This window comes from Musa acuminata, chromosome BXJ2-5 (assembly GCF_036884655.1).
Source record: "Musa acuminata AAA Group cultivar baxijiao chromosome BXJ2-5, Cavendish_Baxijiao_AAA, whole genome shotgun sequence".
Lineage (NCBI taxonomy): Eukaryota > Viridiplantae > Streptophyta > Magnoliopsida > Zingiberales > Musaceae > Musa > Musa acuminata.
This window is the reverse complement of record NC_088342.1, coordinates 35,399,051-35,422,431: the sequence shown is the minus strand read 5'-3', so window position 1 is coordinate 35,422,431 and position 23,381 is coordinate 35,399,051.

Here is a 23,381-nt window from a genome sequence, read left to right as displayed (position 1 = left end):
AACTTTTTCAGCAAATTCATAGCATATTTAGTTTGACTAATAAAGATGTCATTACTTAGTTGTTTGATTTGTAAGCCTAAGAAGAATGTTAATTCTCCCATTAAACTCGTTTCGAATTCAAGACTCATAGTTTTAGCAAAAGATTCACAAAGAGATTCATTCGTAGAACCAAAGATAATATCATCAACATAAATCTGAACAATGAGAAAATCATTTTCAAAATTCTTGATGAATAATGTAGTATCAACCTTGTCTTTTGTGAAATTATTTTCGATAAGAAAAGAACTAAGTCTCTCATACCAAGCCCTCGGAGCTTGTTTTAAACCATAGAGAGCTTTAGTTAATCTAAACACATGATTAGGGAGGCTATTATTTTCAAATCCAGGAGGTTGTTCAACATAGACTTCTTCGGAAATAAAGCCATTAAGAAAAGTGCTTTTAACATCCATTTGAAACAACTTAAAATTGTTACTACTAGCGTAGGCAAGGAGCATCCTTATGGCTTCTAATCGAGCCACAGGAGCGAAGGTTTCTTCGTAATCGATACCTTCTTCTTGGTTGAAACCTTTGGCCACTAATCTAGCCTTGTTTCTAACCACGATACCATATTCATCTTGCTTGTTTCTAAAAACCCATTTAGTACCAATAACTAAATGGTCATTTGGCCTAGGAACAAGCTTCCACACCTCATTTCTCTCAAATTAATTTAATTCATCTTGCATTGCGATAATCCATGAATCATCTTTCATGGCTTCGTCAACACATTTGGGTTCAATTTGGGAGAGAAAAGCGGCGTTGGAACAAAAATTTTTAAGAGAAGAACGTGTTTGAACCCCCTTTGATGTGTCTCCTAAGATTAGCTCCTTAGGATGAGCATCTACATACTTCCAATCCTTGGGTAAGGATGTTTCGAAAGTGGATGCATCCAAGTTGCTAGTTGGAGACGGGGTTTCATTTAAATTCAAGGAATCAAAATTAACATCATCAAAATCGTTTTTCCTGATTTCGGAAATCTCATTGAAGACAACATGAATGGATTATTCAATAATTAAAGTTCTTTTATTGAAGATATGAAAAGCTTTAGAAACCGAAGAATAACCAAGAAAGATTCCTTCATCGGATTTAGCATCAAATTTTCCTAAGTTATATTTTTCATTCAAGATAAAACACTTACACCCAAAGACTTTAAAATATGAAACATTGGGTTTTTTGTTGTTCCATAACTCATAGGGAGTTTTGGTGAGTAAGGGTCTCACTAGAACTCTATTCAAAATATAGCATGCAGTATTTACGGCTTCGGCCCAAAAATATTTGGGTAGGCTATGTTCATTCAACATGGTTCTTGCCATTTCTTGTAGATTTCGATTTTTTCTTTCTACTACTCCATTTTGTTGAGGATTTCTAGGAGTAGAGAAATTATGGTTGTATCCATTGAGTTCACAAAATTCTTAGAAATCATGGTTTTGAAATTCACCACCATGATCACTTCTAATTGACGAAATCATAGAACCCTTCTCATTTTGAACAAGTTTACAAAACTTGGTAAAATATCTAAAGCATTTATTTTTCTGTTTTAAGAAGTAAGTCCATGTGTATCTGCTATAGTCATCCACAATGACGAAGGCGTATTTGCTACCTCCTAGGCTTGATGTAGAGATTGGTCCGAACAAGTCTATATGGATCAATTGTAAGGGCCTATAGGTGCTTATTTGATTCTTATATTTGAAACTGCCCTTAATTTGTTTACCTAGGCAAGCATCACATACATTATCTTTGATGAACTTGATATGAGGAATACCTCTTACAAGTTCTTTAGATGATATTTGAGTGATTAGTTTCATGCTAGCACGGCCTAATCTTCTATGCCATAGCCAAGCATCCTCATTCAAAACCGAAAAACACATTTCATTACACAAATTATTGATGTCAATAGTGTATACGTTATTTTGTTTTAATGTAATCATAGACGTGTTTTTGTGAGGTTTTTCAATGATGCAAGCATTAGACTCGAATTTGACAATATATCCTTTATCACATAATTGACTAATGCTCAAGAGGTTATGATTTAAATCATCAACTAACAAAACATCTTCGATAAAGAAGTTGGATTTGTTACCTATGGTTCCTTTGCCAATGATTTTACCCTTGTTGTTGTCTCCGAAGGTGACATAGCCTTCGTCTATGCTAGTGAGCTTAGAGAATTGAGATGGATCTCCGGTTATATGCCTTGAGCATCCACTATCAAGGTACCATCTCTTGCTCCTAGCTTGCGATGGTATAGGTTTCTACAAGAAAGGATGAATTTTAGGTACCCATTTGCTTTTGGGTGCCTCAAAAATAGATCTACATTGTTTATCATGTTGCATAGAATTTATCATGGTTCCTTTAGGAACCCAAATTAATTTGTTTGGACTAATTTTCTTGAATGGACAATAATACGTTTTGTGTCCAAGTTTGCAACAAAAGTTGCATTTGCTTTGGTGTCGAACATGTAAGATGGGGCCTTTTATGAAGGTGGTTGGATTTTGGTGAGGACTTCTCACAAATCCGATTCCACTTCTTTTGGGAACGTGACCCTTGTTTGCAAGGATCATATTCAATGACTTGCTACCAACCTCGAATTTCTTCAAGGTGTCCTTAAGTAGCAAGTTTTCCTTTTGGAGAGTTTCTAGATCATGGCATTTTATGCATGAACTTAAACTATCATGATATTCAATTTTTAACTTATCAAAATTACAAGTAAGACTATCATGCTCCTTTTTTAGCAATTTATATTTTCTACTAATAATCTTGCATTCATCAAATAAGTCATGGAAGGCATTTAATAATTCATCAAATGATAAATCTGCATCTATTAAATTCGTTACCTCCTCTCCGACGGCCATTAAGGCGTAATGAGCAACTTGCTCGGTGTTGGACTCCTCTTCTTCGGACGTGATCGAGTCATCCCATGTTGCTTTGAGCGCCTTCTTCTTTGATGTTCTCTTTTTGACTTGGGGACAATCACTCTTGTAGTGTCCCGGCTTTTTGCACTCATAGCAAATAACTTGGTCCTTCTTGGGTTCAAGTTTATTTTTTGTGTCATTTTTAAACTTGTTTCTTTTAATGAATTTTTAAAATTTTCTTGTTAGAAGTGTCAAGTCATCGTTACAGTCCTCATCACTTGAGCTTTCTCTCAAGTGGTCTTCTGAAGTTGGAAGAAAAGAGGGAGAAGAACTTGGAAGAAAAGAGGAAGAAGAACTTTTGGCCTTTACAACAATTTTGAGCTCTAAAAATCACATAACAAGATCAAGATTTCGGTGTGTATTTTGTGCCCTTTTAGTGCTGAATGGGTGGGGTATTTATAGGCCCCAACCCAGTTCAAATTTGGAGCTCAAAACTGTCAATTCCCAGAATTCTGGGATCAGGCGGTTGCACCTCCTGACTGGAGCGGTTGCACCGCCTGGCAGAGCTCGAAGATTGAGCCTCTGGGCGGTGCTACCTCCTGTCAGGGGCGGTTGCACCTCCTGCCAGAGCTCTAAGATTGAGCTCAGGCGATGCAACCTCCTAACTGAGGCGGTTGCACCGCTCAGCCAATGCTCGGAGACCGAGCCCAGGCGGTGCCACCTCCTGTCATGGGAGGTTGCACCTCCCAGTCTCGCTCGGAGATTGAGCCCAGGTGGTGCCACTGCCTGGCTGGAGCGGTTGCACCTCCCAGTCTCGCTCGGAGACTAAGCCCAAGTGGTGCAACCTCCTGCCTTGGACGGTTTAACCGCCTGGCAGGGATCAGGGTCCGAATGGGTTGATCCATTCGGTCCAATTTGGGTTTTTTAGGGGCCCAATTGCCCCAGGATTAAGTTAATGGGATCACCTCCCATTTCCAACTTAATCATTATGCTAACTACGATATTCCCTAAGACATTTACTGCAACTTGCTCCGGTGCGTCAATCGCTTCTTCCGGCGAGCTTCCGACGAACTTCCGTCGATCATCCGATGAACCCTCGGTGATGCTCCTGCGGACTTCTGGCAAACTCCTGGACTTGCGACGATCCACTTGGCGAGTTCCGACGAGCTTCTTTGGCAAGCTCATGGACTTCTCGGATTTGTTCCTACAGAACCTCCGACGACTGTCCGAACTTCCGTCGAACTCTCGAACTCCCAACGTGATCATTGTCTTGACTCCGGCGCAACTCCTGCTGCATGTCTTACTTTCATCGTAGTTAATCCTGCACACTTATCTCAACATATGGATTAGATAACAAATGACAATTGACTTCATCATCGAAATCTGAGATTCAACAGATACCAATAGTTAAACATATCAAGGACTTTCATGTTAGGATCAAGAGCACTAAGAGGGGGTGGGGGGGTGGGGGGTGAATTAGTGCAGCGAAAAACTTTCGACGATTTAAAATAACATTCGTACGATAAAAGTAAGACATGTAGCAGGAGTTGTGCCGGAGTCAAGACCATGATCATGTTGGGGGTTCGAGAGTTCGACGGAAGTCCAGACGGTCGTCGGAGGTTCTATGAGAACAAATCCGAGAAGTCCAGGAGTTTGCCAAAGAAGCTCGTCAAAACTCACCAAGTGGATCGTCACAAGTCCAGGAGTTTGTCGGAAGTCCGTCGGAGCATCGCCGAGGGTTCATCGGATGTTCGCCGAAAGCTCACTGGAAGAAGCGATTGACGCACCAGAGCAAGTAGCAGTAAATGTCTTAAGAAATATCATAGTTAGCATATTGATTAAGCTAGAAATGGGAGGTGATCCCATTAACTTAATTTGGGGGCAATTGGGCCCTTGACAGACCCAAATTGGGCCGAATGGATCAGCCCATTCGAACATAGATTTCTTGGCCGGCGGTGGCACCGCTTGGGTTGGCGGTGGCACTGCCCAGGAGCTCAGTCTCCCAAGAAAACTAGGCGGTGGAACTGCCCCAATAAGGCAGGGGCACCGCCTGGGCTCAGTCTCCGAGTGAGACTGGGTGGTGGAACCGGCCCAGTCAAGCGATGGCACCGCTAGAGCTCAGTCTCCGAGCTCTATCAGGCGGTCGTACTGCCCAGTCTGGCGGTCGTATTGCTAGGACCCCAAAAATCTAGGAGATGACATTTTTGAGCTCCAAATTTAAATAAGTTTGGGGCCTATATATACCCCACCCTTTCCTGCATGAAAGGGCACCGAAAATCCAATCTTACTCTGTGATTTTTAGAGCTCAAAAGTTTTATAAAGGCTAGAAGTTCTCCTCCCTCTTTTCTTCCAAGTTTTGATCTTTCAAGAGAGGAGAGAAAATTCTGTAAGGGTTGTCTCCTAAGCCCGTCAAAAGGAGTGAAACTGTAAAAGGGTGGTTGGCCTTCGCCTATTGAAGGAAGGCCTCTAGTGGATGTCGGTGACCTCATCGGAGGAGGAAGCCAAAAGTGGATATAGGTCAAGATTGACCCAACTACTCTAAATCTTGGTTTGCATTTACTTTTTGTTCTCTGTCTTAACTGCAAACTGCCTCCATAGCTTTACTTTAACTACACTTCATCTAATCTAAGTTAAAGCAATTTTCGAATTGGCTTTCATACTGAAATCGCTTTTATCGTACGAACGTCGTATTTCAGTTTGCAATTACATTCTGTTCTCTATCTTAACTACAAACTGCCTCTATATCTTTACTCTAACTACATCTTGCTTGATCACAAGTTAAAGTGATTTCCGAATCGGCTTTCTTACCAAAATCGTCTTTATCGTACGAACGTTATTTTAAATCGTCGAAAGTTTTCCGCTACACTAATTCACACCCCCCCCCCCCTCTTAGTGCTCTTGATCCTAACATGCAAGTCCTTGATATGTTTAACTATTGGTATCTACGACTTGATGTATTACTTGGTGAGCATTTATGGAGTTACGAATATTAATTTGTCCGAATGCATGAATTTCATAAATTTTATTTTTGGACTTTCTTGATTCTTTGATCACTTAAATTCAGTGCTGAAAATTTTATGATACGAATTTTACATGATGATAAGATTGTGTGCTTCAATAACATGTTTACTTTGATGTTGAAAATTTTGTGCCTTGATGCTAAAAGTTTCCACGATGATGAGCATGTTATACTTTCATGATTGTGATTTGAGAAGTTCTAATCATACATCGGATTCTTAATCTTTGAATACTACAAAGCACTAATGATTTTACCTTCATGAGTGGGATTGAAAAGCTATGACAAAACATTGTCCGAATGCATGATTTTGTTATATTTTTTCTTCTGAACTTAATGTATTTCTTGAATAAAGCTTTCATAAGCCTATGCCATATTGAATATATTTCATATCCATGCTCCATCACTTGATTTTTTATATATGAAATTAATTGACAAATGCATCTCTCATGGACTTGTCTTTTGTGAATGTTTATTGACAAATGGATTTGATGTAATCTTTCTTTCACATGAATTCCTTCTTAACGAAGGAAGACTTTTTTGATATGAACACTTAGAAGGATTTAATTTCACATGTATATCTTAATCCTTGTAAAAAATGAAGCATGATTTTATCATTTTGAATGAAAAATGAAATGAAACTCTCTTATCATTTTTAACTTCATTCAAAGTTGGTTCTCAATGGCTTTCCTCACTTTCCTCCTTCATGCAAAGTTTTGATGATAAGTAAAAGGAAAGAAGTTAATGAATGATATCATGTCATGAATGCTTGAAAAATAATTAGTATGAATTTCTTTACAAGTTGAAAAATGACATAAATTTTTACCATAATTATATATATTGTTGAATTGTTCTCCTTTTTGTTGATGACAAAGGGGGAGAAATATGTGGTAAATTGATGATAAATGTATGCAATTTTACACTTGAAATGTTTACATTATGAGAAGATATCTAGAGCTTAGTTTGAAATATTACAAATTGATATCTTGTCATAGAATGAATTGCTATGATTATTATCCTTCATATTTGAAATATAAGACTTGAAAATGGATGTCATGCCTTGACATCATTTTCAGAAAGTTACATCATGATGGGAATCATGATGGGTGTATTAATAAGTTTAAATGAACTTAACTTATCAATATGTCTCTTGAATTCAAAAGCTTTGAATTCAAGAATAACTTTTCTCAAGTATGGCATATAGATAGAGGAAGTTAAGGTTAACTCCGTCATCAATTAATTATCATTATCAAAAAGGGGGAGATTGTTGAATCTCAGATTTTGATGATGAAGTCAATTGTCATTTGTTTATCTAATCTATATGTTGAGAAAAGTGTGCAAAATTAACTATGATGGCAGTAAGACATGCAGCAGGTTCAAGATCATGTTGGGAGTTCGAGAGTTCGTCGGAAGTTCTACGGGAACCAATCGAGAAGTCTAGGAGCTTGCTATAGAAGCTTATCGAAACTCGCCAAGAAGATCGTCGCGAAGTCCAGGAGATTGCCGGGAGTCTACCGGAGCATCGCCGAGGGTTCGTCGGATGTTAGCCGGAAGTTCGCCGAAAGAAGCGATTGACGCACCGAAACACAGAATTATAGTAATCATGTCGTAATTGTCATAGTTAGAGTATAGATTAAGTTAGGGTTGGGAGGTAATCCCACTGACTTAATTAGGGGCCAATTGGGCCCTTAACGAACCCAAATTGGGCCGAATGGAACAGCCTATTCGGACCCAGAATTCTTGGCCGGTGGTGGCACTGCCCAGGAGACTCGATCTCCCAGGGATTCTAGGTGGTAGTACCGCCTCTGTCAGGCGATGGTACCGCCGATAGTTATTGCTGCCAGCGGTGGTACCATCGATAATTATTGCTGCCAACGGTGGTACCGCCCCTATCAGGCGGTGGTACCGCCCCTATCAGGCGGTGGTACTGCCTGAGCTCGGTCTTCGAGCGTTGTCAAGCAGTAGTACCACCCAGACTAAGTGATAGTATCACTCAATGTCCAATAATAGGTGGTATTACCACCTAGTAGTGGTGGTGGTACCGCTAGTGTTGAATCTCGGATTTTGATGATGAAACTAATTGATTGTGTTTAAATGTTTGACTACATTTTGAGTGATACAGGTCTACTCAATCAGGATTAGACAATTAACGCAGGAGGAATTGACGTTGCGTCGGAGGAGATCACGTCAGGATATTGGATGGTAGAAGGCTTCGGGCGTCGGACATCGGGCCAAGGAGAGCAAAATTGCGCCAAGGATATCGGGGTTGCGGAGGTCAACCGCCGATCGGGCAACAAGCCGCAAGAGAGGACGATGCACCGAAGAATCGGACGAAGCGCCAACCAATGACGTGCCGGGCAACAGAATGTCAATTTGCGTTATAATAATTGTCTAGATCGGAGTAGAGTGTTTGCTTGTGTGTGCAGGATTAACTACGATAACGATGAAGACATAAAGCGAAACAAAGTGCTGGAGTCAAGCGCGAAGGATTCGTTGGAAGTTCGAGAGTTCGACGGAAGTCCGAAGGTTCGTCGGGAATGCTGCCGGAACTAGCCGAGAATGAGTAGGGAGCTTGCCGAAGGGTTTTTCGGAAGCTCGCCGGAAGGTTCGTTGGAAGTTCGCGGAGCTCGCCGAGAAAGATCGGAGCTTACCAAAGAAGCTCGTTGGAACTCGCCAAGATCAAATCGTGAAGTCTAGGAGCTTGCCGGGAGTCCGCAGAATGGTTTCCGAGAGTTTATCGGAAGACCGTCGGAAGTTCGCTGGAAGCTCGCCGGAAGAAGTCTTGACTTGCGGACTTTGTAATAGCTTAGAAAATGTCTTTAAATTCGTAGTTAGCACATTAATTAGGGGTAGGATTAGGTGTTAATCCTATAACCCAAGTAGGGGCCAATTGGGCCCAAGTTCGGACTAGTTTGGGGCAAGATTGAAGCCTAACTAGTGGGCTGAAAATACTGTAGGCGGTGGCACCACCTGGGCTGGGCGGTGGCACCGCCCAGTGCCCGAGAGCTAGGCGGTGACACCTCCTGGCTGGGCGGTGGCACCGCCTAGCACCCGAGCGCTGGGCGGTGGCACCGCTTGGCTGGGCGGTGGCACCTCCAACAGCGGGAACCCAAAGAGAATTCAAATTTTGAAGCCCAAATTTGAATCCTCTTGAGGCCTATAAATACCCCTCAAATCTCAGCTGAGAGAACAACTTTTTGAGCAGTAGTGATTGAGAGAAAAGTTTTAGAAGAGTCTTTGTCTTTCTTGTTTTCAATTTGCTAGTGTTCACCTCCTTCTTTCTTGCTGAAAATATGTAAGAGAGTGAACCACTTGTAAAAGTTGTAAGAGGGGTATTTACCCTGCCCTTTCAAGAGATTTGCTAGTGGAAGGTGGGAGCCTCATCGAAGAGAGGCCTCGCAAGTGGATGTAGGTCACTTAACCGAACCACTTTAAAAATGGCGTAATCTCTGGTTTGCATTTCATTACTGCTATTTAGATTACTGCAAACCCTCTTACTTGCTTTATTTCCTCATTACATTTACTGCACAACTTTGCGAATACGCTTTCAAGTTAAGCACTTCCGATTCTGATTTTTTATCGTACGAAAGATTTATCGAAACCAACGTTTTAATCCGCTGCACTAATTCACCCCCCCCTCTTAGTGCCGCTACGATCCTAACAATTGGTATCAGAGCCACGGTTTTCTACTTTGGTTTAACACCCAAATAGAAATGGCTCTTTATGGCTTTCAAGAGGGTCACTCTCTCATTCGTCCTCCCTTTTTCAATGGGACGGACTACACTTGTTGGAAAACTCGAATGAGAGTTTTCTTACTTTCTTTGGATTTGAATTTATGGGACATAGTCGAAAATGGATTTGAAATGTCTTCTCTCCCAATGAACCATTGGAATGATTTGGAGAAGAAGATGTTTTCTTTAAATGCAAAGGCTATGAATGCCTTATATTGTGCACTTGACAAAAATGAATTTAATCGTGTTTCGATGTGTGACTCGGCTTTTGATATTTGGAGAACTCTAGAGGTCACTCATGAAGGCACTAGCCGAGTGAAAGAGTCCAAAATCAATATTCTTGTGCATTCTTACGAACTTTTCCGGATGAAACCAAGTGAGTCCATCGGAGATATGTACACCCGGTTCACGGATGTCATCAATGGACTCAAAGCTCTTGGTAAAAGTTTTTCTAATTTTGAACTAGTCACTAAAATCTTAAGATCCCTTCCAAAAATTTGGGATCCAAAAGTTACGGTCATTCAAGAGGCCAAGGACCTTAAAACATTCCCTCTCGAAGAACTTATTGGGTCTCTAATGACCTACGAAATGAACAATGTGACAAAAAAGAAACTCGAGAACAACCTTCCAAATGATAGGAAGGATTTGGGACATAGAACACATGAATACCACTCGAGCATAAGCTCAAGTGATTGTGAACTTAAACTACAAATGAAACAAAAATTAAAAAGCAAAAAGAATGGAACTACTTGCTTTGAACGCAAGAAGAACAAAAGTTGGGATGAATTGAGCTCTTCCGAAGACGAGGAGAAAATCAAGAAAGGCGAGGTGGCAAACTATGCCTCACCCTCTTATAACAATGAGGTAATCAAAATCCCACTAATTTATTTCGATATTACATAATACTTTCTTGAGTTATTTTTAATTTAGTTTAGGATTAATTTTCTTGAAAATTGCATGTGTTATGTTAATGCAGTAAAATGTTAGATATAAATCTAATGCTTATACACCTAGTAAGATTAATCTTATATATGTGATTGAGAAGCAAGAATTTGTATTTTGACGATTTCCATATTGATTTTCAATGACGATGCATGACTTTTGAATGGAAGGCTTGATGATTTTTTTTTAAACCTTGTCTTTGGTTTTCAAACATGATGTATGGTTTTGACATATGAACAAAATTTGAGCATGCTAAGATAAAGTTAATCATATAAATTAAAACTAAAGAAGTTTTAGTTATCTATAAGAATCATTCAAAATTATGTTCAATAAAAATGCAAAATGATGGAATGAAAATATTAAATGTTTTAATACCATTTTATGTATGAGATTTTAAAAGTTATACATAATGATCTTGATGGTTGTTATGAAGAAATTTGTTTTTTGATCCTAAATGATTGATGATATATATATATTTTTTGGCACAAAAAGGACAAAGGCATACTTATATGAAACAACTAAATAGATAAAAGTATTTTTCTTGAAAATTCTTGGTTTGATGAATCTATTTTATCATCTTTTTATGAATATCTTGAAAATGATTTTGATTTGATGATTTGAATTTGAATGAGCTTTATCTTGATTTTTCGAGATTTATAACTTGAGATTTACTCTATAAAAATCAAGATCTTGTATCCTCAATGTTCCTTTCTAGCATCTATTATCCAAATGAATTATGATTGGTATCATTGCTATATTTCTTCTTATCGTGCACTAAAGAGAAAACTTTTCTAAATGAATCGTGATATTTCGGAACCACAATTCTTTTTATGATTCATAATGAATTGAGAAATTTTATATGCTTGAATTAATATCTTATTCTAAGATTGAATGAATTTTATCTATATCATGATCTCCTAAGATTTTTTCTTGATTATTTAAGAGGAGATTTTTCAAAACAAAACGTGTCTTCTATTATTATCTTTTCATGATATGATTTTCATGCAATTCCTTGTACTCATGAAATATTTATCTCATCACCCAATAACTCTTCTTGATATTCCTTATGTGATGAAACAAAATAATGCATGAAATTCAAATAAGAAGTTAATGATCATGCATGATAGGATGTAATGAATTTTGACATTTAGATACTATCATTTGAATAGCTATGATCATGTTGCCAAAATGATTTATCATGAATGCTTGAATATCATGTATGATATGCCGATATTGATGATTGATTTATTTGTATCATGCATGAAAAATAAAAGATATAGTTTTGAAATTGTGCATGTTCGAATTTGAAAATATGATGATGCATAATGATTAAATTGTGCAATGAAAATATTAAACATTTTGAAACCATGTTTTAGTGTCATGCATAATGATCATGCTTAATAAATTTCGAAATTATGGATGATGAATCTTTTACGATTTATGGATCATTGATTTTTACCATAATGAAAGTACCTTAATGATTTTTGTTGTAATAAATCTTACTCTTTCGTTTTTAAACATGATAAATGTTTTTATTTGGTATAAATGAAACAAAATCATATGTTTTGAAATAATCGAAAAGAGGATAACATTCTTGAAAATTATTTTGCTCAATCTTATTGATTTTGATGAATCCATTTGTATCATCTTTGTGAATCTCTTAGATTTTGATAATGATTTTGATGATTTAAATTTGAATAATTTTTTATTGAAATCATGATCTTGATCTCTTGAAATTCATAACATGAAATCCTTTATGAATCAACATTTTCTTTTCTATTTAAAAGGAGACTTGTCGAAATGTTTCATAGTCTTTTAGTATTCATAATCTTGACAATTATGTTTTGAAACTTTATGTAAACCAAGAATGTTCATCATGATTCTCTCTTTGAATATTTAAAGAGGAGAATTTTCTAGATGGTTCATGATTTTGATGATTGAATATTTAATATGCATGAATTGAGATCTTGCTCTCCTACCACTCTTTTTGCTATTCACCAAAAGGAAGACTAATTCTAATAAACCATGATATGCTATATGAATTTTATTGTATTCATGAAGTAAGATCTCATCACTAATTTTTGTTTATATTCCTTCATGTGATGATATGAATGTATGAAACACTTATGATATGATTTTTTATACAATTCCATGTATTCGTGAAATATTAATCTCATCACCCAATTAATACCTCTTGATACTCCTAATGTGATGAAGTGAAATTATGCATGAAATACAAATGGGGATAAGTTTTTGGTAGGATATAATTTGACAAATTGATACCATCATGATATGAAACATTTATGATTTGCAATGATATATGCAATACTTGTGCTTTCTAATTATGATGTGATGTATTACATATGATGTAAATCATGATTTAAAATACTATGAGTTGTCGCTAAAATGATGTATTATAAATATTGATTTAATGTTTTGTATCATGAATACTCTAAATGATGAATATTTGGTATCATGATCAAAATGTTGACGAATAGTTAAAAATTTTAGTATCATGTATGATATCCTTATAATGTTGATCGATTTATTCAATATCATGCATGAATGAATATAAGGTTTTTGAAAATGTGCATATTCTAATTTGAAAATATGATGATGCACAATTAAGATTGATACTTACCTTTGTCATAATTGATGTAATGGGTCTTCCCTTCTTTTTGACAATGACAAAGGGGGAGATAGCTTGCTTGCACAAGTCAAGAAGATGCAAAAACTTGATTGCTTGCTTGCCTATCTTAAGTAGCAAAGATTGCTAACTTGCTTATTTCAAGAAGCAAAAGTTGTCTTCTTGAACATCATTATCTTGCCCATCTCAAGAAGCAAGACTTGCAACCTGCACATTGCAATAGGAAGTAAGAATTGATAGCTTACACACTTCAACAAGAAAGCTATCTTGTATTTGCTTTTGAAATTTTTACTAGCTTGTATGTTACAAAACTTGCTCACTTTTTCAAATACTTTGCTAGCTTGCACTTTGTAAAGGAAGCAAAAATAACACTTCTCAAAAGAGAAGAAAAACTTACTGTCTTGAACATCTTTAATATGCTATCTAGCATGATGTACAATTTGCTATTTTGAATATTACAAAGAAATACTATCATACACATTGCAAAGAAAAGCAAAGTGCAATCTTGCACAAGAAGCAAGTGTTGAATTGCCATGATTGAACTTAAGAATCTTGCTATACTTTTGTGCTTATATGCTGTGATGAAAATCTAGCTTTATGTTGCAAAAACTTGCATATCTTTTAAAATAGCTAGAGCTACTTCTCCTTTTTGTTGATGACATAGGGGGAGAAGTATATTGATGACTTCATGCATTGAATTAAATATTTTATATATTTGCATGATAGTTTAAATATTTTTCATAACATGTGATGAATGTTACTTGGATTTGGGATAATCCAAGTGTTCTATCAATGGCATATTGATAGGGGGAGTTTAGTTAAACTCCGGGGAGTTAAGGTTAACTCCGTTAGTCATCAATTAGTTGTCATCATCAAAAAGGGGGAGATTGTTGAATCTCGGATTTTGATGATGAAACTAATTGATTGTGTTTAAATGTTTGACTACATTTTGAGTGATACAGGTCTACTCGATCAGGATTAGACAATTAACGCAGGAGGAATTGACGTTGCATCGGAGGAGATCACGTCAGGATATTGGATGGCAGAAGGCTTCGGGCGTCGGACATCGGGCCAAGGAGAGCGAAATTGCGCCAAGGATATCGGGGTTGCGGAGGTCAACCGCTGATTGGGCAACAAGCCGCAAGAGAGGACGATGCACCGAAGAATCGGACGAAGCGCCAACCAATGACGTGCCGGGCAACAGAATGTCAATTTGCGTTATAATAATTGTCTAGATCGGAGTAGAGTGTTTGCTTGTGTGTGCAGGATTAACTACGATAACGATGAAGACATAAAGCGAAACAAAGTGCTGGAGTCAAGCGTGAAGGATTCGTTGGGAGTTCGAGAGTTCGACGGAAGTCCGAAGGTTCGTCGGGAATGCTGCCGGAACTAGCCGAGAATGAGTAGGGAGCTTGCCGAAGGGTTTTTCGGAAGCTCGCCGGAAGGTTCGTTGGAAGTTCGCGGAGCTCGCCGAGAAAGATCGGAGCTTACCAAAGAAGCTCGTTGGAACTTGCCAAGATCAAATCGTGAAGTCTAGGAGCTTGCCGGGAGTCCGCAGAATGGTTTCCGAGAGTTTATCGGAAGACCGTCGGAAGTTCGTTGGAAGCTCGCCGGAAGAAGTCTTGAGTTGCGGACTTTGTAATAGCTTAGAAAATGTCTTTAAATTTGTAGTTAGCACGTTAATTAGGGGTAGGATTAGGTGTTAATCCTATAACCCAAGTAGGGGCCAATTGGGCCCAAGTTCGGACTAGTTTGGGGCAAGATTGAAGCCTAACTAGTGGGCTGAAAACACTGTAGGCGGTGGCACCGCCTGGGCTGGGCGGTGGCATCGCCCAGTGCCCGAGAGCTAGGCGGTGACACCTCCTGGCTGGGCGGTGGCACCGCTTGGCTGGGCGGTGGCACCTCCAACAGCGGGAACCCAAAGAGAATTCAAATTTTGAAGCCCAAATTTGAATCCTCTTGAGGCCTATAAATACCCCTCAAATCTCAACTGAGAGAACAACTTTTTGAGCAGCAGTGATTGAGAGAAAAGTTTTAGAAGAGTCTTTGTCTTTCTTGTTTTCAATTTGCTAGTGTTCACCTCCTTCTTTCTTGCTGAAAATCTGTAAGAGAGTGAACCACTTGTAAAAGTTGTAAGAGGGGTATTTACCCTTCCCTTTCAAGAGATTTGCTAGTGGAAGGTGGGAGCCTCATCGAAGAGAGGCCTCGCAAGTGGATGTAGGTCACTTGACCGAACCACTTTAAAAACGACGTAATCTCTGGTTTGCATTTCATTACTGCTATTTAGATTACTGCAAACCCTCTTACTTGCTTTATTTCCTCATTACATTTACTGCACAACTTTGCGAATACGCTTTCAAGTTAAGCACTTCCGATTCTGATTTTTTATCGTACGAAAGATTTATCGAAACCAACGTTTTAATCCGCTGCACTAATTCACCCCCCCCTCTTAGTGCCGCTCCGATCCTAACAGCTAGGACTCCGAAAATCTGGGAATGGACACTTTTAGGCTCCATTTTCAAACTCATTGGAGCCTATATAAACCCCACCCTTTCCTGCATGAAAGGGCATGAAAAACTTACTTTAATCTTGAGTCTTTGAGGCCTTAAAGTGTTGAAAAGGCTAGAATTCTCCTCCTTCTTTCTTCTAAGTGTTGTGATCATTCAAGAGAGGAGTGAAAACTTGTAAGGGTTGTCTCCTAAGCCTGTCAAAAGGAGAAAAGCTATAAAAGGGTGGTTGGCCTTCGTCTATTGAAGGAAGGCCTCTAGTGGATATCGGTGACCTCATCGGAGGAGGAAGCCGATAGTGGATGTCGGTCATATTGACCGAACCACTCTAAAATCTCAGTTTGTTTTCACTTTAAGCATCTTTCCTTTATAGCAAATTGCCTCTCCTTCTTACTATGCTTTAAATACATCTATGTTCGCTTTGACGTAAAACATATTCTGAGATCGGCTTTCTACGAAGACTTTACGAAATCTATGTTTTTGTGATTTACACTACTGCAAATTACATTAGTCTTCTCTTACATTTTCACTTTAGACTTCAAGCTCAAATTCCTTCCGAAACGAATTGAGTGGAATCGACTTTAATCTAACAAGGTTTTTGAAATCGTGAAAGTTTTCTGCTGCACTAATTCACTCCCCCCCCCCCCCTCTTAGTGCGCTCTTGTTCCTAACAACTTTTATATTGATGAAAATTAATGAATTTGGTACCATTATCAATGAGATGATGACCACATCCCAAATCAACTATCTAGTCATATTTGAAGTTGATAGATGTCATGGCCTTAGTAGTTTCAATTATAAAACTTTTGCCCCAATCGTCAATAGTAGCATTGGAAGAATCTTCTTTATTTGTAATATTTTCTCTTTTAATATTAACGTGATAATTTTTCTTGATATAGCCTAACTTGACATATCTATAACACTTGATCTTCTTTCAATTTATACCTTTGTTTGAAAAAGACCTTTGCTTGCTATCAGTGTTATCCTTCTTCTCTTTATTTTTATCATTATCCTTTTTCTTATTTGTAATAAAGACATCTCTATCTTCTTCCGAAGTAGAAATTTGCATCATTTGACGAAGATTCTTGGGAAGCAAGAAGATTTTCCATCTCTATTAAATATTATTGTTGAATCTGTCTTTAAATAGATGTAACGTAAGAAATATATATTTTTTAAAAAATCAAGAATAATATAATATTTCATTTGTGTAAGGCTGTGTCGGCGATGGTATCGCCTAGGCAAGCAATGGTACTGCCAATGCTCAAGGTGGCACGTGGTGGTATCGCCTAATGTAGGCGATGGTACCACCAACACCCCAAAAACTCAGGGTGCAACACCCCTGATTAGTCTCATATCGAAAGTGGACAAGATTAAGATTGGCTTATAAGGGTCTGATGATCTTACTATTATTAACTTTAACTTAAGCATTTTGGTCAGTGGTTGGGACCAAACGGAGTTATAGGCTAGTTAGCCCATCAAACTCGAGTTATGACATTTGGTATCCAGGCTAGTTAAGCATTTTTGTGCAAATGTTATCTTCTTGTCTCAAATTGAACATAAATGCATGGACAATACTCTTAAAGATGACTCATGGGTTTATGCAATGCATGTAATTAGCACTAAATGAATCTTTAGAAATAAGCAAAATAAACAAGGTATCGTGGTAATGAATCTTTAGAAATAAGCAAGATGAATAAGGTATCGTGGTGGCCAATATATAGATTATGAAAAAACCTTCACTCCTATGGCAAGACTTGAAGCCAAAAGGATACTCCTTACCTATGCATATTGTAAAAAAATTATTTTTTTCCAAACCATGTTCATAAGTTATCTAAGGCTCTCTATGGGTTAAAGCAAGCCCCAAGAGCTTGGTATGAGAGGCTTAGTTCTTTTCTTGTTCAAAATAATTTTATGAAATGCAAGGTTGATACCACATTATTTATTAAATATTTTAAAAATAAACTTTTTATTATTCAAATTTATGTTGATAATATTATTTTTGGTTTTACAAATAAATCTTTATGTGAATCATTTGCCAAAAGTATGAGCCATGAATTTAAAATAAGTTTAATGGGTAAATTAATATTTTTATTAGGATTACAAACTAAGCAACTAAGTGTTGAAACTTTTATTAGTCAATCTAAGTATGCTTTAGATCGATTAAAATGATTTTACATAGATAGTGATAAGGCTATTAACACACCAATGAGCACTTAGATATGGACAATGAAGGAAAATACTTTGATCAAAAGACTTATAGAGGTATAATATGTAGCTTACTATATCTTATTGTAACTAGACCTGATATAATGTTTAGTGTTGGGCTTTGTGTAAGATTTTAATCCAATCCCAAACAATCTCACTTTAAAGTAGTAAAAAGAATTTTTAGGTACCTAAAAGGAACATCATCTCTAGGATTATGGTATCCTAAATCTAATTACTTTGATTTGATTGCTTATATTGATGCTGACTTTACATGATATAGAATAGATAGAAAAAGTACCTTTAGAACATGTCAACTTCTAGGTCATGTATTTGTTTCTTGGTCTTCCAAGAAACAAAATTATGTTGCATTATCTACGGCCGAGGATGAATATGTAGCAGCAGGTGCATACTATGTATAAGTAATTTGGATGAAAAACACTTTAGAAGACTATGGACTTTATTTGAAAATCATTCCTATAAAATGTGATAATACTAGTGTAATTTATTTAACAAAGAACCTCATTCAACACTCTAGGATTAAACACATTGATATTACATATCATTTTATTAGGGATCATGTTAATAATCATGATATATCTTTAGATTTTATTGACACAAACCATCAATTAGCAGATATTTTTACTAAACTATTGAATAAAGAACAATTCAGTTTTATTAGAAGAGAATTACGCATGTTAAATCTTCCAAACACATGAATTTTTCTCATATGATTATTTTAAAAATGAATTATTATCTTGATTTCTCATTGTTTATGACTTGATTGATCTCTCGTTATTTAAATTTATATCTTTCATGTTATGATTGAGACATTGATGTAAAGGGAGAAAAATTACACCATTGCATCCTTCCCTTTTTTTTTTATGATGACAAAGGGGGAGAGAGAAGTACTAGCTTATACATTTCAAAGAGAAGCAAAAACTTGCTAGCTTGCATATCTCAAAGAGAAGCAAAAACTTGTTATCTTGCACATTTCAAAGAGAAGTAAAAACTGTTAGGATTATGAATAACACTAAGAGGGGGGGTAAATTAGTGGTATCGTAAAAATTAAGTTGATTCAAAACTTTCAGCTTAATAAAAACGTATCGCAAAAGATATTGAAAGTGTGCTTGACTTAGAATAAGAGTGATAAGCAATTAAGATAGAAAAAAATAGTAATGAAGAGCAACAAGAAAGTGCACACCAATTTTATAGTGGTTCAGTCATTGTGACCTACGTCCACTTCCGATTCCTCCTTCGTTGAGGCCACCGGCATATGGGTGAAGATCAACCACCCTCTTACAACACTTTTTCCTTTTTATAAGTTTAGAAGACAACCTTTTACAAGCCTTATACCTCTCTTAGATTGATCATAAAGCTAAAGGAGGAGGAGGATATTTAGCACTTTTTCAACCCTTTTATAACCAAAATCTTAAAACTTTTGTTAACACTTTTCATGCTCTTTCATACAAAAAAGAGTGGGATATTTAAAGGCCCTAATGGCTTCAAAAATGGAGCTAAAAAGTATCTTATCCTCGGTTTTCGAGGTACTAGTGGTACTACCACTATTATTAGACGATACCACCACCTATAGATTGATACTGGGTGATACCACCACCTAATCTAAGTGGTACTACAACCCAATCTGGGCGGTACCACTACCTGATAGAGTCTCAGAGACTGGGCTCTAGTAGTACCATCGCTTGACAACATTAACTACTAATGGTACCATCGCTTGGTAGCATTAATTGTCGACGGTACCACTACCCAAACCACCTGGGAGGCTAAACCGCAAGTGATACCACTACCCAGTCTGGGTGGTGCCATCTCTTGGCATGGCTCCAAGTGGCTGAATGGGCCATCCAACTAGCCCAATTCTGTTTTGTTAAAGGCCCAATTAGCTCCTAATTGAGTTAGTAGGATTTCTCCCAAAACTAACTCAAATTAAAGTCCTAACTACAATAGTTAAGGCTAAAACAATTATGATACATGTAATCTAAGTTGTCCGACATGTCAATTATTCAACCGAACTCTCGGTGAACTTCTGGCAAACTCCCAGCAATCTTTTGTCGAACTCCTAGCGAACTTCCGACGAGCTTTCAGCGAACTCCCGGTGAACTTCCAACGAGCTTTCACTGCATGATCCGATCCTTCGATGTATCCCCTGATTCATCCAGCCCAATGCCTAATTATTGAATCCAGCCCAATTTCGATTCTTCTTTAATCATTTTGCCTTTCTCATGATCATAGTTAGTCTTGCATCACTTATCTCAATATATGGATTAGATCATTAATTCACTAATTGATTTCATCATCAAAATCCGAGATTCAACAATCTCTCCCTTTTTGATGATGACAATCAATTAATAACAGAGTTAACCTTAAGTCCCCCTATCTATATGCAATATTGAGATAAGGCAAACTTGAATTCAAAAAGAATCATGACCTTTGAATTTAAGTGAAACAATTTCGATCATAGTGATCAAATGCAATATATCAAAATTTCATATATTGTGCATCGTCATAGTTTCAAGTCGTCAAAGTATAATATGCACAAATTCATCACTTCATGTATGATAACAAATCAATATCACTTTAGGCATAAACTATATGATACTAAAGCATTCATCACTTGATACCAAAATTAACATCATTTTGGGCATAACATTCATGATACTAAAGCATTCATATTTTCAATCATTTTGGGCATAACATATATGATACTAAAGCACCATTTATCATTTCATGCATGATACCAAATTTAACATAACATACATGATACTAACGTATTTTTTAACCATTTATCACTTCATGCATGATACCACATTCAATATTATTTTGGCATGATTCCAAACATTCATCATTTCTCTCCCTTTGTCATCAACAAAAAAGAGAATCATTCAATAATTTATGTAAGTATTTTAAGCTATTCAAGTAAGTTTTATACAAATTTATCCAAGCTAGCAAATTTGTGAAATAAGAAGTTTAAGCAAAAACTATGCAAGATAACTACTTTTTCTTCTTGAAATAGGCAAGCTACCACTTATGCTCAAGCACTTTTTAGTTCTTCTTGAGATATGCAAGTTTCTTTCTTCCTTTTGTCATAAAAATAAAAAGTAGAGGAAGAAGAAGAAGGGAGGAATTCATTCCTCACAAGAAAAATCAAGTTATATGAACCAAATCCATGAAAGGATTTGAACCTAATCAAATCTATGAAAAATAGGTTTCATTGAATCAAGCTTCTACTATCGCAAAAAGAAAGGATTCATCATAAAAGATCAAAATGTGTATACTAAAAATTCATAAATCAAATTTCTATTCTTGTAAATAGAAGGAAGAAGGATTCATAGGAATTGATTATCGCATAAAAGATCAAGTTTACTAAAATCCATGAATAAAAAATTCTTCTTTCGTGAGTAGAGAGAGAAAGAATTCATAAGAAGAGATCATCAAATGAAAGATCAAAAATCCATGAATAAAACTTCAAGAAGGTGATAGGAAATGATCTCAATAAAAAGAAAACTCAATTTTCAAAAGCTGAGAAATCCGAAAAAGGTATAAGAGGAACTCATGCATTCAAAAGATTTAACATGTCTAATTCTTAGAGTATTGCATGCATCATAATATCATCAAGAAGTGCATCATAATATTAGAAAGTACATAATATCAAAAAGTACATCATAGAGTGTAAGGATAAGGAGTACAACATATCAAGGAGTACAACACATCACGGTACTATTGAGTTTTCTCCTTTATCAACATAAAAGAAAGGAGAAATATACAAGCTATTCAGGTGGTCATAAACTAAAATGCCTAAACAACGTGTCAAGTTATTGATGAATTTGTTGTATCTCAATTAAGATTTGACTTTGACATAGTTCAATTCAATCCAGTCGAGTCACTATGGAATCAGTAGATGAGGAGGGTGCTGGCTCCTTTGGAGGTGCTGTGATAAGACCCTAAAGTCTTATCGTTGCTCTGATACCAATTGATAAGACCCTAAAGTCTTATCGTGGAAGAAAGGGAAAAAATGGGGATGATAATGATCGCTTCGAGGGGATCGGCCCTCCTTGATCTCTTCGAGGGGATCGGCCCTCCTTGATCACTTCGAGGGGATCGGCCTCCTAGGGTTTGTCCAAAGACAATAGTATTTTTCATAGATTATCGAAAAGAAGTAGTTACATCCCTATTTATAGAGTTCCACCCAGAGTCCATCAGGACTTGAACTCTAATAATAAATAAATATTAAATAAACCTCTACTTGACTCTAACTGAACCAAACCGACTCAATAAACAACTGGACTAAACAAACTCAATAAACATTATTCAAAAGCTCAGAAAAAGGGTCCTAACAGTTCCTCCCTCTTCAAATCAGCCTTGTCCTCAAGGCTGAGCAGCATCAATCTCTGGGAGCTTCTCTTTCAGCACTTTAGCCATAGATTATCTGTAACACATCACAACCCGTTGATCAAGTAAGTATGATCTCCACTTTTTGATAGTGTAAGCAAAAAGTCGGTCTTTCAATATAGCAATCGTTGCATGAAACTTCTGGCCCTGTATAATCAATTTTATCTTTGAACCTTTGCTATCACAAGTGAAAATCCGTCCATCAACGATTTTTACTTCGAATCTGTCATAGTCTTCAATGTGATGGGCCAATCGATCAACAGTCTCATTGTCCATAGAATTGTTAGTGCTACCAGTATCAATCAAAACTATAACAGGCTGATGTTCCAGAGTTTCGCCAACTTCCATAGTTTGCGGGTTAGAGTAGTCGGCTAATGCATGCATTGTATGTATGGTAGGTCCAACCTCTGCATTAGAATTTATACCTTCATGATCGGAGTCCACATTCTTAGCTTTCAGTTCCTCTCCAATTGGTTCAATCATCAGAAGTTGCCCTTGTTTACATCGATGCTCCATACTCCATTTTTCATCATAATACAAACTCTTTGCTAATCTTTCATTGAGTTCTTCTTGGGTTAGTCTTCGGGTGTCAAGGCTTTGGTTGGGAATAGATGGGGCCAGTGGCTTACTAATCATCTGGTTGTTGTCACTTCTGTTTCCATGATTTTCTCTGTTGATTTTTTTCTCATGTAGATGTGCAAATGAGATCGCAGCTATCATAGTGCGGGGTTGACGAGCCTTAACTTCACACTAAATCTCTGGAATAAGACCTTCAATGAATGTATCCAGAAGTTGTCGTTCCGACCAATCTCTAGCTTAATTTGATAATCTTTCAAACCTACTCTGATATTCCAACACTGTAGAAGTCTGACAAATTTTTGAGAGTTGTCCATCCACCTTCATGTCTGAGTAGATTGTGTCACAATCTTGGGGTCCTTTTCTAGTATTTCCATATCTATGCAATGTAGAACTTGAGCTCCCACCTTGTTGAAATTTACTAAGGCTCCCCAGTAAGTCCTTTTTGAAATCATTAAGTACTTCTTG